The sequence below is a fragment of the Lithobates pipiens genome, unplaced genomic scaffold, assembly GCF_037356315.1.
Source record: "Lithobates pipiens isolate NorthernLeopardFrog02 unplaced genomic scaffold, aLitPip1_a1.2 Scaffold_16, whole genome shotgun sequence".
Taxonomy (NCBI): Eukaryota; Metazoa; Chordata; class Amphibia; order Anura; family Ranidae; genus Lithobates; species Lithobates pipiens.
In genome coordinates, this window is record NW_027507748.1 from 426,460,732 (window position 1) to 426,474,959 (window position 14,228).

A 14,228-nucleotide genomic window follows, 5' to 3' on the forward strand; every position below is an offset into this window, starting at 1 on the left:
ATTTTGAAATGGAAGGAGTATCAGACCACTGCAAATCTACCAAGACCTGGCTGTCCCTCTAAACTTTCAGCTCAGACAAGGAGAAGACTGATCAGAGATGCAGCCAAGAGGCCCATGATCACTCTGGATGAACTGCAGAGAACTACAGCTGAGGTGGGAGAGTCTGTCCATAGGACAACAATCAGTCGTACACTGCACAAATCTGGCCTTTATGGAAGAGTGGCAAGAAGAAAGTCATTTCTCAAAGATATCCATAAAAAGTCTCGTCTAAAGTTTGCCACAAGCCACCTGGGAGACACACCAAACATGTGGAAGAAGGTGCTCTGGTCAGATGAAACCAAAATCGAACTTTTTCCCCACAATGCAAAACGATATGTTTGGCGTAAAAGCAACACAGCTCATCACCCTCAACACACCATCCCCACTGTCAAACATGGTGGTAGCAGCATCATGGTTTGGGCCTGCTTTTCTTCAGCAGGGACAGGGAAGATGGTTAAAATTGAGGGGAAGATGGATGCAGCCAAATACAGGACCATTCTGGATGGAAACCTGTTGGAGTCTGCAAAAGACCTGAAACTGGGATGGATATTTATCTTCCAACAAGACAATGATCCCAAACATACAGCAAAATCTACAAAGGAATGGTTCACAAATAAATGTATCCAGGTGTTAGAATGGCCAAGTCAAAGTCCAGACCTGAATCCAATCGAGAATCTGTGGAAAGAGCTGAAAACTGCTGTTCACAAAAGCTCTCCATCCAACCTCACTGAGCTCGAGCTGTTTTGCAAGGAAGAATGGGCAAGAATTTCAGTCTCTCGATGTGCAAAACTGATAGAGACATACCCCAAGCGACTTGCAGCTGTAATCACAGCAAAAGGTGGCTCTACAAAGTATTAACGCAAGGGGGCCAAATAATTTTGCACGCCCCACTTTTAATTTTTTTATTAGTTAAAAAAGTTTCAAAAATCCAATAGATTTCGTTCCACTTCACAATTGTGTCCCAGTTGTTGGTGATTCTTCACAAAAAATAAAAATGTTATATCTTTATGTTTGAAGCCTGAAATGTGGCAAAAGGTTGAAAAGTTCAAGGGGAATTTCGCAAGGCACTGTATATGGTTCCGAAGATACAGGGCTCCTTGCGCAGCCTGTCAGAAAATACATACAGAGCTGCCAGAGCTGCCAGCTTAAATACAAGCGGGCACACTCTGTTTGCAGCAGACTGAGAGGATAAGCTTACAGTGCCTCTCCACAACTCTCATCAGAAGCACTGAGCTTAATGGACAGCTTGGAGCCTTGGACCAATGGTAAAGCACCATTGGCCCAAGCTGTTCAATAAAAATGCTGCAGTGGGCAGTGGAGGCTGGCCTCTCACTGCAGTGTCAAAGAAGAGGGCATGTGTATAAAAGTCAAATGCTCCCTTCCAGCCCAGCCCTTTTAACTACAAGGAAAAACGTTTATGTGTATAAGATTTACCCATAATACAAGGTTTTCTCACACAGTTAAGAGGGAGAATGAGAATCTGTTGCTGCTCAAAAGGTACAAGCTAAATATTATATTATTATGCTATATGTTATAAGATAATAATTACTCATTTATCAATTTACTGTGAAGTTACTGGTTTAAAGTTATAACTTCAAACTTCAATAATTTGTCAATGAAGCCATCTGCTTGAGTAAAGTTTTTGCAAATATAGTAAATTACCTTAAAAATAATATATAATATTTATTTGTATATTACTTATTTATGGTAATTAACCCCTTGCCATTGAGGGCAATTCTGACACTTCTTTCCTACATGTAAAAAGCAACATTTATTTTGCTAGAAAATTACTAAGAACTCCAAAACATTATATATATATATATATATATATATATATATATATATATATATATATATATATATATATATATATATTCTTTTTTTTTTTTTTTTTTAGCAGATACCCTAGGGTCTATGCAACTTTTCATGTTACACAATATTTGCGTAGAAATTCTTTCAAACGTGTTTTTTTGGAAAGAAACTGTTTCGTAAACAATAAAAAAAACACTAAAGTTAGGCTGATTTTTTGGTATAATGTGAAAGGTGATGTTCCACCTAGTAAATAGATACCTAACATGTTATGCTTTAAAATTGCACACACTTGTGGAATGGCACCAAACTTCAGTACTTAAGAATCTCCATAGACAACGCTTTAAAATTTTCTAGAGATTACCTGTTTAGAGTTACAGAAGAGGTTTAGTGCTAGAATTATTTCTCACGCTCTAATGTTTGCGGCATATGTAACCTGTGTGTATCTGGCTCTGATACTAGCCAGTTCCTCCTCAGCAACTCACCTCACCGTCCCTGTTCCCTTATCTAAAGTTTAGTTATCATTCTCTAAGTTTTATATTCCAGCTGCATATAGGTCATAATTCACTTTGATAAATTTAGGTCTAAGCTCATATCTACATAATATTTTGAAATGACAACTGCCGAAATGTATCAATCAATCAACCCTTTTTGAAGTTGGCTTTGCATATGCGTGCATTATAACTGCCTCTGAACAGCATGTGTTTTACTCTTTCTGATGTTCTAATAAAATATAGATAACTGTACAAAATAACAGATGAAAAGCATGATTCTTTTTATTAACTCTTTTTTTAAAGGAATCATTCACCCAACAGCATATGAACTTTGTGTTACTGAGTTGTAATACAGACATATGAAAAAGTAAGCTCGCTCCATGGAAATTATATATTTTTTTCAACATATTTGAACAGGCAAGCATTATATATTTATTTAACCAGTGTCTACAGATAAAAGTGAAATATCTGAAAAAAAATTGCCTTTTTATTCAGTTTTTTTTCCTAACAAAAATATCACTAGTTCTAGTGGTGGGCCTTTACCATAATTGCTCACCAGACTTTGACATTAATTAAATACAATTTTTGACTGATTCTCGATGCATAATTTCTCTAGTTGCAAGATGTTTGTGGGTTTCCTTACATGCATTTTCTGTTTCAGTTTCACAATATTTCAATAGGATTCAGATCTGGGCTTTGACTAGTCCAGTCTACAACCCCCATGTTGTTAGCCTTTCCTCGATGGATATGCTAGTGTGCGTCAGGTCTTTATTATAGTGAAAAAAAATTCTGGTTCAACTTTAACCACTTGCTGCCCGCCTTCCGCAAGGTGGCTCGGCTGAGCAAACTGACGTACCTGTACATCAGTCTGTGCATGTGGTACTGTGGGCGCACATGCCCATCGCGTGCTGTGGGACTCAATGTCTGCCAGCCACCTGCAATTCAGGTAAAGAGAGACAGAGCGGGGATCTGCCTATTAAATAAGGTGGATCCCCATTCTGACAGGGGAGGAGAGAGAGATTAGCTGTCCCTAGTGATCAAGAACAGCGATCTCTCTCTTCTCCAAGTCAGTCTGTCCCCCTGACAGTTAAACATCTCCCTAGGGAACATTTAACCCTTTGATTGCACCCTAGTGTTCACCTCTTCCCTGTCAGTGCAATTTATATAGTGCTTTTCTATAGCACTGATCGCTGTATTGGTGTCACTGGTCACCAAAAAGTATCACTTAGGGTCAAATTCGTCCACTGCAAAGTTGCAGACCTGCAAAAAAAAATAGCTGATTCCTGCCATTAGTAGCAAAAACAATAAAAAATAAAGTCCCTGAATTTTTCCCCTATTTTGTAGACACTACAACTTTTGCACAAACAAATCAATATACACTTATTTTTTTTACTTACCACAAATCTATAGCAGAATCCATATTGGCCTAAACTGATGAATACATTTCATAATGGTATAGTTAGTTTCTCACATGTATTTGTATTCTGTAAACTGATAACAGTGTAGTAGAAAATCATTTTAAAGAAAATTAAAAGTATGAAATTAGAAGAGTGTTATATGTCATTATTGGAATATTGTGTACGCTAGAATTTATCCTGTTCAAGACTACCAAAATCACAGAATTTCCAATATTGTTGACTTTGGATGTTCTAATATTTTTGTGTAAATTTAGTAATTCCAGATGCAGGTTTTGAAGGTCTGTAAATCCTTTACATAGTTATACTGTTATCTATTGTATGTTTCAAAAAGTGTAAGCTCAAACTTTTTGGTTAATTAGGAAGGTGCTATATGAAGGACCCCATTATAATACTGGGTCTGAAAATACGCTTGATGTTGTGATAATCTAATTTAAGCCATATCAATTTTTACTGTGAATATGACTTAAGAATAACTGTGGAAACTGTGCTGAAGAAAAGGCAAGCAGAGGGCAAAGGACTAATAACTAGGAAGGAGCTTTGAGTTTGTGTCGATGGATTTGCAGTCAACCCAATCTGTTCACAGCTCACACTCAAAGCAAACAGCTATCAATAATAAGAAAAATCGGTGTTTTTTCATTAATAAAGTATATATAAATACCAAAGTGTAAAACAATGCTAATCCTGCGTTGATCTGGTGCCCTCCACAGCTTACAGGAGCCGTTGACAGCAGCGGAGGTGATTGGATTCTTCCCATGGCTGTGCAAGGGGACGAGTGAGGGGAAGATGGCCCCCACCTGTCTCAATGACACTTCTACTTTACAAAAAGGGGTCATTTGGGTGGTGTTTGAACTGTCCTGGTATTTTATGCCCAACATTAGAAGCTTATGCCACACATCACCCACTCTTCTAATCGCTTGAAGACCAAGCCTTTTCTGACACTTTTTGTTTACATGAAAACATTTATTTTGTTTCTATAAAATTACTTTGAACCCCCAAACAGTATATATATTTTTTTTTTAAAGCAGAATCCCTACAGGATAAAATGGTGGGTGTTGCAAGTTCTTTTTTTTCACAAGTGCAATTTTTCTGGAAAAAAAACACTTTTTTAAAATTCTAATGCACAAAAGCACACTATATTGCCCAAATGTTTGGTAGAATATAAACGATGATTTTATGGCGAGTACATAGATACCAAACATGACATGCTTTAAAATTGTGCACGACCATGCAATAGTGTCAAACTACATACATTTTTAAAAGCTTTTAAAGCCTTAACAGGTTACCACTTTAGATATACAGAGGAGGTCTACTGCTAGAATTACTGCCCTCCATCTGCCATTTGTGGTGATATCTCACATGCATGGTGCAATTGCTGTTTACATATGACACAAGACCGATGCTTTTGTACGCTTTTGCCTGCAAGCATAATAATATATTATTATTTATTTTACTTTTTTTATTTTATTTTTACCCTTTCCCTTTCATTTCATTTTTTTATCACTGTTGTTGTTATCACAGGGAATGTAAATATCCCCTATGATAGCAATAAGTAGTGACAGGTATAGAAAATAAAGTGGCAATACAGCGCTGTCTAGTGTATCCCTCTAATAAGGGAAATTTAGAGTGAAAAGTGAATAAGAAATTAGCTGCAACTTAATGTGAGATACACACAATAAAGACATGAATTAAAAGAAAAGCTGCTCTGCAAATTGCTAAAAAAACATGAATAATTAATCCATATAATATATATAATAGAAAGGCTACTTCAGCAAAAACAAATTGAATTAAAACAATAATAATGTGAATATATAAACAAAAATGTATAAATACATAAAATGTCCAAAAAATAACGGTGTAACTATATAAGTGCACCAAAATTCAAATTTTAATAGTCCACAATATAAGTCAAACAATGGTTCTTCAGCCCTCCGGGACGGGTATGCTTTTTAAAAAAAAAAATTGGGATCTATTAGACTCTAAATCTCTCCTCTGCCCTTAAAACATCTGACCACACCAAGATCAATGTGATAAGATGCTTTTCCAATTTTGAAATTGCGCTGTATATATACAGCGAAACCAAAGTGATGAAATGCTTGTAGCTTTCGGTTTCTTAGGCCATAGAGATGACTGGAGCCATTCTAGTATCCGATGAGCTCTATGGTCAGCTGGCATAACCACCAGATGAATTCTCAGGTTCCCCGTTGGAACAGGAGAGCCATCGCAAGCGGCAAGAGGGGGATATCCCCTCCCACTGCTTGTAACAACAGTCTAGCAGCTAACTAGCCACTAGGATTGCTTTTACATGAAAGGCGACTGGCTGAACAAATGATACCAAGATGATGCCTAAACCTGCAGGCATCATTACAGTATAACCACTCAAATTCCAGCAATATACCAGTGTTGCTGGTCCTTGTTGGGGATATATTGTAATGTTCTTTTTTTATGCAGCCTGTGGGCTGAATGAAAAAAAGAGAACCTAACAGATTCCTCCATTTACATTGATCGATGTGAAATTGATAAAGTGTGTGGTATGCCCAACATTAGAATACCGCCCTGCACCCATCCACTTCTAATGATGGGCATACATGCATTGTTGTTTTTTTTTTTTTTTGTTGTTTAGCTTGTGGGCTGAAGGAAAAAAAAAAGAAACTAACAGCTTCCTCCATTCACATCGATCAATGTCAAAATGCGCCCAAATCCTGTTGCTGTCAAAATAAAGAAATTAGTGCACATGGTGTACCTGCAAAGATAACAACGAATAACAATAAATAAATAAATAAATAAATAACAATAAAATACACTATCAATAAAAAAATTAACTCAATAAAACAACGTTTTTTATAATTGCAATCTGTGCCAAAAAAAAGAGTAAAAACTATATGGAAAAGCATGAGGGTGATAAAAATAAAATAAACAAATAAAACAGTAACAGTACAGTAAAACAGTAAAATGGCATACCTGCAAAGCAAACAAAAAACAATAAAATTACAACTATTTTTGGCTTTTTACATTTTTTATTTAGTTTAAATTTTTTTTGTGTTTTTTTTATTTTATTTATTTTTTACACTTTTATTGTAACTGTAAAAAAGGCTAAGGTCTCTCAAATATAACATCTTTCGAAATCCTATGTGAATATGTGCCTTAGACTGTGCATGCTGTACCCTATACTAATTATCCATTAATGCATTTGAAAACATTCTTTCATTGGTGTAAATCCACCTATGTTTGACCCATTAGGAGTATGCTAATTAAGTCCGTAAGCTCTGGTAAGCCTCCCTAATATTTTGTTGGTGGTAGATACCCCTCATGATGGTGACTCCTCTCTGGGATTACTGGGATAGACAAATATTTCCATCGGACTATTATCCTTGCGATCCCCTTTGTTATAACACCTTGGACTTCTTCACAGCTTTCCTCAAACACTACTAATGATTAGGAAATTTGATATGCCATTGACACGGGACATTTTTATAATATGTGTTGATTATATTTGAATGCACTGGTTATTCAGCTTAGGAGGAACAATTGGGGGGGGGGGGGGGGGGGTTGCTCAGCATACAAACATGTCTCAACCATGTGTTTTTATCACCCCCAACAACAAGAGTTAAGGGTAATGGCAAATACAGTATGTCAGTGAAAGAGCATCCAGAGTAAATAGGTTATTTGTTGGAGTGATATAGCAATATTGATTATTGGTCAATTGCACTTACACAACATATTACTGGAGCCCTGTGGTTCTGACATTATCAGGTTTAGTTTCCAAAAAAGAAACCACACACTGTTGATCCAAATGTCTCCATGGCGTCAATTAAAATATAGAGTGATTTTACAGTGTCATTTTAGAAATGGTGTATTTTAAATAATATAATCCAGTGTAAACATTCTTATTACTTAATATTACCGTAATCTAGAGCTCATTTCCTGTTTTAGAATTAATGTTTTAGAATTTTTAGGGACTATTGTACCACTGTGTCATAGTATCAAAGATGTCAATAAATACATATTATTATCAGATTTAGCAAACAGGTAGATCACAGGTAGATCACAATGGGGGTATACGTCAAATGCCAATTAAAATTTGAAGTAAAACAGCAAGAGAAGAATTCAGAAAAACAAATTGCACATAGAGCTCTCTATGATTTTCTTTCCGTGTAGTTGCAAAATCATAATGCAGATAACTATGACACATTAAACTTTATATATATATATATATATATATATATATATATATATATATATATATATATATATATATATATATATATATATATATATATATAGCTTGTGAGCTCTTGCAGTCTTTTTGAATTTAGTATTTTTTGCAGTGGCATATTAATTTGAATGATGAATAATCATCCAAACATTCAAAGCTATTAAAGGATGCAAATTAAAGGAACTCATTTCAATTTGTGTCATCAAAGTTGTAAATAGCATTAGATAAACATACATCAAGCTTAATAGTGTTCTATCCAATTAGGCTATTTATAGAAATAATGAAGACCGTGCAATGACAGTGAAAAATAATGGCTGTGTAACACTTTTTGAAATGGCATACATGTGACAGGACAAAAATATGTTGATGTAAGTAATGATTACCTGACCAGTCTGGTTTTTAAGTACGTTAACTGGTATTTCTTTGCAAGTTTTGGTAATTGTGAAAGAGACCCTCACTGACATATCTGAAGTCCAAGTCTAAGGCTGCATTCACACATGGGTGATGTGAATCGCAGGCAACATTGCCGCGATTCTGCCCGCATTTTTCAAAATGCCCAGGTGTAAATCAAAAATAACATAATGAACATTTCAGGTGCCCTTCATTTAAATGACACCTAAAAACACACGGCGGCTCTGCTGCGATTGTGACGCGATAAATCACACTGCAATCACAGAAAACCACATTGCATGAAGCTTGTCACCCAAAAAAAGTTCAGGAGCTTCTTTTGGGTGACATGATTCATCAATTTGTTTTAGTGTGATTGCAGAGCGATTTATCACGCAACAATCGAAGCAGAACTGCACCGCATTTTTAGGTGCCATTTAAATTAATGGCATCTAAATTGTACGTTGTGCAATTTGTCATTCACACCCGGGCATTTTAAAATTGTGGGCAGAATTGAGGTGATTCTGCCTGCTATTCAAAACGCCCATGTGTGAATGCAGCCTAAGCAACATGTAAAATCAAGCAGTGAAGTAGTTCTATCACTAAAACCAGAATGCACACTCAGTGTACCTTCTGACCCTGGGTGAGACTTCAACCTCTTGTTACAAAATTCCATGCTGTGCAACCTTATACTCTGGCAGCCCACAAAACCAGGAAGCATGTGGTCTGAAGATTTAATTTCAGGGCCACTTAAGTAGGAGTAAACTCCCATATGTGATTGTCACTTATAGTTAAGCCTATAATAAGGATATTTTGATATCTACCTTAGATGAAGCTGGTGATGTCACCAGCGCATACACTCTGAAGGAACAGCATACTCGTGCCATTCCTTCAGAGCCTTACCGTAAACAGTGACTGACCAGTGACAGACTCCTGTGCTCAAACAGTGATGTAAATCCTGGTTTGGCCATTCACCTCTCTGAGGTCCGTGAAGCTGGAAGGAAGACCAGGTGAAGATGGAAGCACCTTCAGCGGTGACAGCATGCGGCTGGAGTGACTTGTTTTCAGGTAAGTCTGTCATAATGTGCTAGTATGCAATGCATGCTATCACATTATGACTTAAACCGCCCGGTGCCTATTTTTTTATGATCCAGTTTACTACCGCCTTAAGACTGTAATATATATATATATATATATATATATATATATATATATATATATGTATGTGTATATATATATATATATATATATATATATATATATATATATATATATATATATATATATATATATATATATATATATATATATATATATATATACTAAACTGTGTATGTGTATGTATGTATATATATATATATATATATATATATATATATACTGTATATATATACTGTATATATATATATATATAGATAAAACAGCAACAATAAAATATCAGCTAGCCCAATATAAAAAATCATTGCAAGAATAGGGATTAGAACCACTTCTGAAATTGAACAAAGACAATGGAACAGCAGCACAAGATATTCATTAGCATTGTCATATATTTCATTGAATAAAACAAAATAGTACACTCACATGTAAAAATCTTGATGTTCAGCATGGAAACAGTGAATCCACCAGAGGAGAAATACCACCAGGCTTCACTGTTTCCAAGTATTTTACATGTGGGTGTACTATTTTGTTTTATTCTAATGAATGTTAATGAAGATCTCGCACTGCTGTTCCATTGTCTTCGAGCTGCATTAGATCTTCCCGGATCTCCACTAGACATGTGCACACTGAAATATTTCATTTTCAAATTTAGTTTGCGTCCGAAAAATAATTTTATTTAGTTACTCCTGAAATTCGTTTTTATTTATTTTGTTTAGTTAAAAAATGCTTTCATCCGAAAATCCGAAATAATTAAGGTTGAATCTGTCATTGAATGCTTATGGTGTCTGTCAAATGTTCTAAGAAGATTCAATGGAGCAGCTACACTGTATGGCACTGCAACAGTACATTTCCGGGGCGAATGTTCCACCTACAAGCTATAGTAGAATTCTAATGTTGTAAGACACTAGTAATAATTATATTTATTAAGTATTATTGCTAGGCAACCAACATTAGAATTCTTCTATAGTCTATGGGTGGAACATTTAACCATAAATGTCCACTCGTGGCGACTGCTTTGTCGAATCTTCATGTCAAATCTTTTCTCTCTATGTCGACTTGGACTAATAGAGTTAGGTTAGGCACATTCAACCTTTTTTGCTATTGTCTCTATAATGTTGAATCATTTCTCTCTATGTCAAATCTTTTCTCTCTATGTCAAATCTTTTCTCTCTATGTCGAATCTTTTCTCTCTATATAGAATAATCTTGGACTGATAGAACTAAAGTTAGGCACATTCGACCACAGGTTTGATGGGCACAGAATGCTATTGTCAGCGTCATGTTGTCACAACGAAAATGCAAATAAAGCATTTGTTTATGTGGGATCTTTCGGTTTTGGATTCTGCATTATCGTTATTGTTTGTTAAAACGATAACAGAAACACCTGAAATTAGGATGAAAACGAATGCACATGTCTAATCTCCACTGGGGGTGATAGGACTCTTCTTAGCATGACCCTGGATAATACATTTTACACCCTGATTAATGCATTCGATTTTGGATATTGAAAGCTGGAACTTTTAGTGCACTGGACAGTTTCTACTACACTTCTGGTGGTGTACACAGTAAACAATACAGTGCAGCCATTGTACAGTTGCTAATACAGTGCAGGCAGTGTACACAGTATGTAATATAGTCTGTACCATTTCTAATAGACGTCAAGCAGTGTATTAATATATATATATATATATATATATATATATATATATATATATATATATATATATATACTCTGCATTCAGTGTAGTCTATATCTACAGCGCATTCCATGGTGTACTGTTTCTCATAAACTTCCGGCAGTGTACACAGTATCTAATACAGTGTATACAGTTTCTACTACACTTCTGGCGGTGTACACAGTATACAATACAGTGCAGCCATTGTACACTTTCTAATACACTTCAGGTGGTGTACACAGTATGTAATACAGCGTAGTGTGGTGTTGCAAAACAAAAAATAAATCATGTCCGGAAGGCCACCAAGGAGAGGCAGACACTCACAGGCTACTAAAAGAGGGCAAGCAGCCTCTGTGTCTACAGTCAACAGTGGTGGTCATCCTCTGCAGGTGGCCGTGGAGCATACTTGTTCTTTTTGCTGCTAATGGCTGTGTTATTGAGCCACAACATGCAGAAGTGTTGGTGGAGTGGATAATGAAGCTGTCCTCATCCTCCTAATCCTCTGTCAACAAGGCTGAGAGTAATTTGCTTTCCATTGCAGCTGCCAAAGCGACCTATTCCACCAGTTCCTTATCCACAGTCACTCCTTCCGTAGCCCCACCATCATGCATGGAGGAGTCCCCAGAATTACTAAACCACAGTGACCACAGTTTTATGCTGTTGGAGGATGTGCAACGATTTGAAGGCTCCGATGTTGGTTCCCAGGTTGAGGAATGGGGTAATGGGAGCCTAAAGAGAGGTGGTGCCACAGCAGGACAAGAAACCGGCAGTCATGTTTCACAGCACCCAACAAGTGTATCTGTGAGGGGTTACAGGGTTGTGGCACAATCACCACCCAAGGCCAAATTTTTCTACCCCTGTTTAACAGGAGCATGTAATTACAACTTTTGATATAATATTTCACAGCAGGGACCATTCATGTACCCTGAGTATCTGTGAGGGGTTACAGTACAGTTTTTTGGCACCACCACCAGCACCCAAGCCCCAATTTTTCTGTCCCTGTTTAACAGGGGCATGTAATTACAATTCTTGATATATTTCACAACAGGGCCCAACAAGAGGAACTGTGAGGTCTTACAGTATTCTGGCACCACCAGCGCCTAAGGCCCAATTTTCTGAAGAGAATATAGGGCAGGCTGTATAGTACATATACTGCTGTTCAGAGTATATAGTGCTTGGGGGCCTGGAGGACCCCCACGCCATTTAAAAAAAAAAGAATCTGTGTGGGGTTCCCCTCCATACTAGACCTGAAGGGCCTGGTATGTATTTTTGGGGGACATCCATGCCATTTTTTGGTATTTTTATCAATATTGCTGGGATCCGACAATACATTACAGCCGCGAGTAGTTAAATGAAATGTTTTCCTTTAGAAATGTAATTTTGCTGTGGCACTGTTCTAAACATGGGAAAGATGCACTACTTTACAGGCATATGAAGGACACCCCCCCCCCCCCCCAGGCATGATATTTAAAGGAAGATTTCATTTTTATTGTTTAACTTTAAGCACTGTTAAAATCACTGCTCCCGAAAAACTGCAGTTTTTAAAACATTTTTTGCAATGGTACATGTCCCTGAGGCAGGACCTGGATCCCCAAACACTTTTTATGGCAATAACTTGCATATAACCCTTTAAAATTAGCACTTTTTATCACGCTCATGTTCCATAGGCTTTAATGGTGTTCACGTGTTCAAACACATTTTTTGCCTGTTCGCATGTTCTGCTGCGAACCAAACTGGGGGGTGTTCGGCTCATCCCTAGTGATAATGATACACAGTGGATTCCTAATACACTTGCTAGCTAGCAAGTGCATTGGGAATGTGGCTTTTTTGAATCAAACACTGCCAAGTTAAAGTGGAACGCCAGTCTATCCACTGTCACATAGATAGGAAGTGATGGGCTCAACTATAACATGGGCAGCATTCAAAACCTAATAGAGATGTAACCATTGTTTTCATTGTGGTATGTGTTCCTGTAGAAAAAAAGGACTCCTGCTCTGGAGAGTTTGAATCTGGCAAAGGAAGGAGAGATCCTTTAACCACTTGACATCCACGCTATGGCGAATAACGGCCACAGCGCAGACCTGAATTCCTGGGAGGCCGTAATGTGCTGGCCTCCTCTGTGCCCACGCTCCCTGCACGTGCCCTATAGGCGATGTGATCACTGAGTCAATGAGACTCGGCTGATCTCCGATCTGAGTAAGGGGCCGATCCTGGACCCTTACATGTTATCAGCCAATGACAGCTGATCACATGATCAAAACAAAAGCTCAGTGATTGTTTTTTTTCTCCTCACGCTGACAGTGGGGAGAAAAAAAAGCCAATCACCGGCTCATCTTAAAGGGACATCAGTCTCGAAAAGGAAGAGGCAATTATGCCTCATTTTTGCCATCTAACAATGCCCACAAATGCCATCTATCAGTGCCCACAAGTGCCACCTTTCAATGCCCACCAGTGGTACCAATCAGTGCCACCTAGAAGTGCTGCCTATCAGTGTAACTGATCAGTGGCCATCACTGCTACCCATCAGTGCCCATCACTGCCACCTATCAGTGACCATCAGTGCCGCCTCATCAGCGTACATCAATGACAGACATAAATGACCGTTTTAGCATTGTATAACAAAAAAAGTTTGGTCTTTTTACATTTAAAAAAAAAAATTGCACAGGTGATCAAATACCACCAAAAGAAAGCTCTATTTGGGGGGAAAAAATGATAAAAATTTAATTTGTGTACAGTGTTGTATGACTGCGCAATTGTCATTCAAAATGCATCAGCGCTGAAAGCTGAAAATTGGTCTGAATAGGAGGGGGGTTTAAATGTCCAGTAAGCAAGTGGATAAAGCCTGCTGGGAAATTAAGTTTTCAGGGGGTATCTTTCTCCGTGGTCCCTCAAAGCCCCCATTGCAGGAAAAAAAACAATGGTATAAGGTCAGCGAAAGGAACCTGTGAGAGCTATGGGGAGAAATAGACATTAAAGTGAAGTGTTGGTTTGCCAGTGGACTTTAGGGGACCAGTTCTAGCAGTCAAAGTAACATT

General features: G+C 37.3%; 1 protein-coding gene across 5 annotated transcripts in view; it reads left to right on the plus strand.

Moving 5' to 3' along the window:
• The window catches only part of DMD (dystrophin), a 3,436,004-nt gene that overhangs the window by 491,655 nt on the left and 2,930,121 nt on the right, over nucleotides 1-14,228 (plus strand). The gene's annotated exons all lie outside the window — the stretch shown is intronic.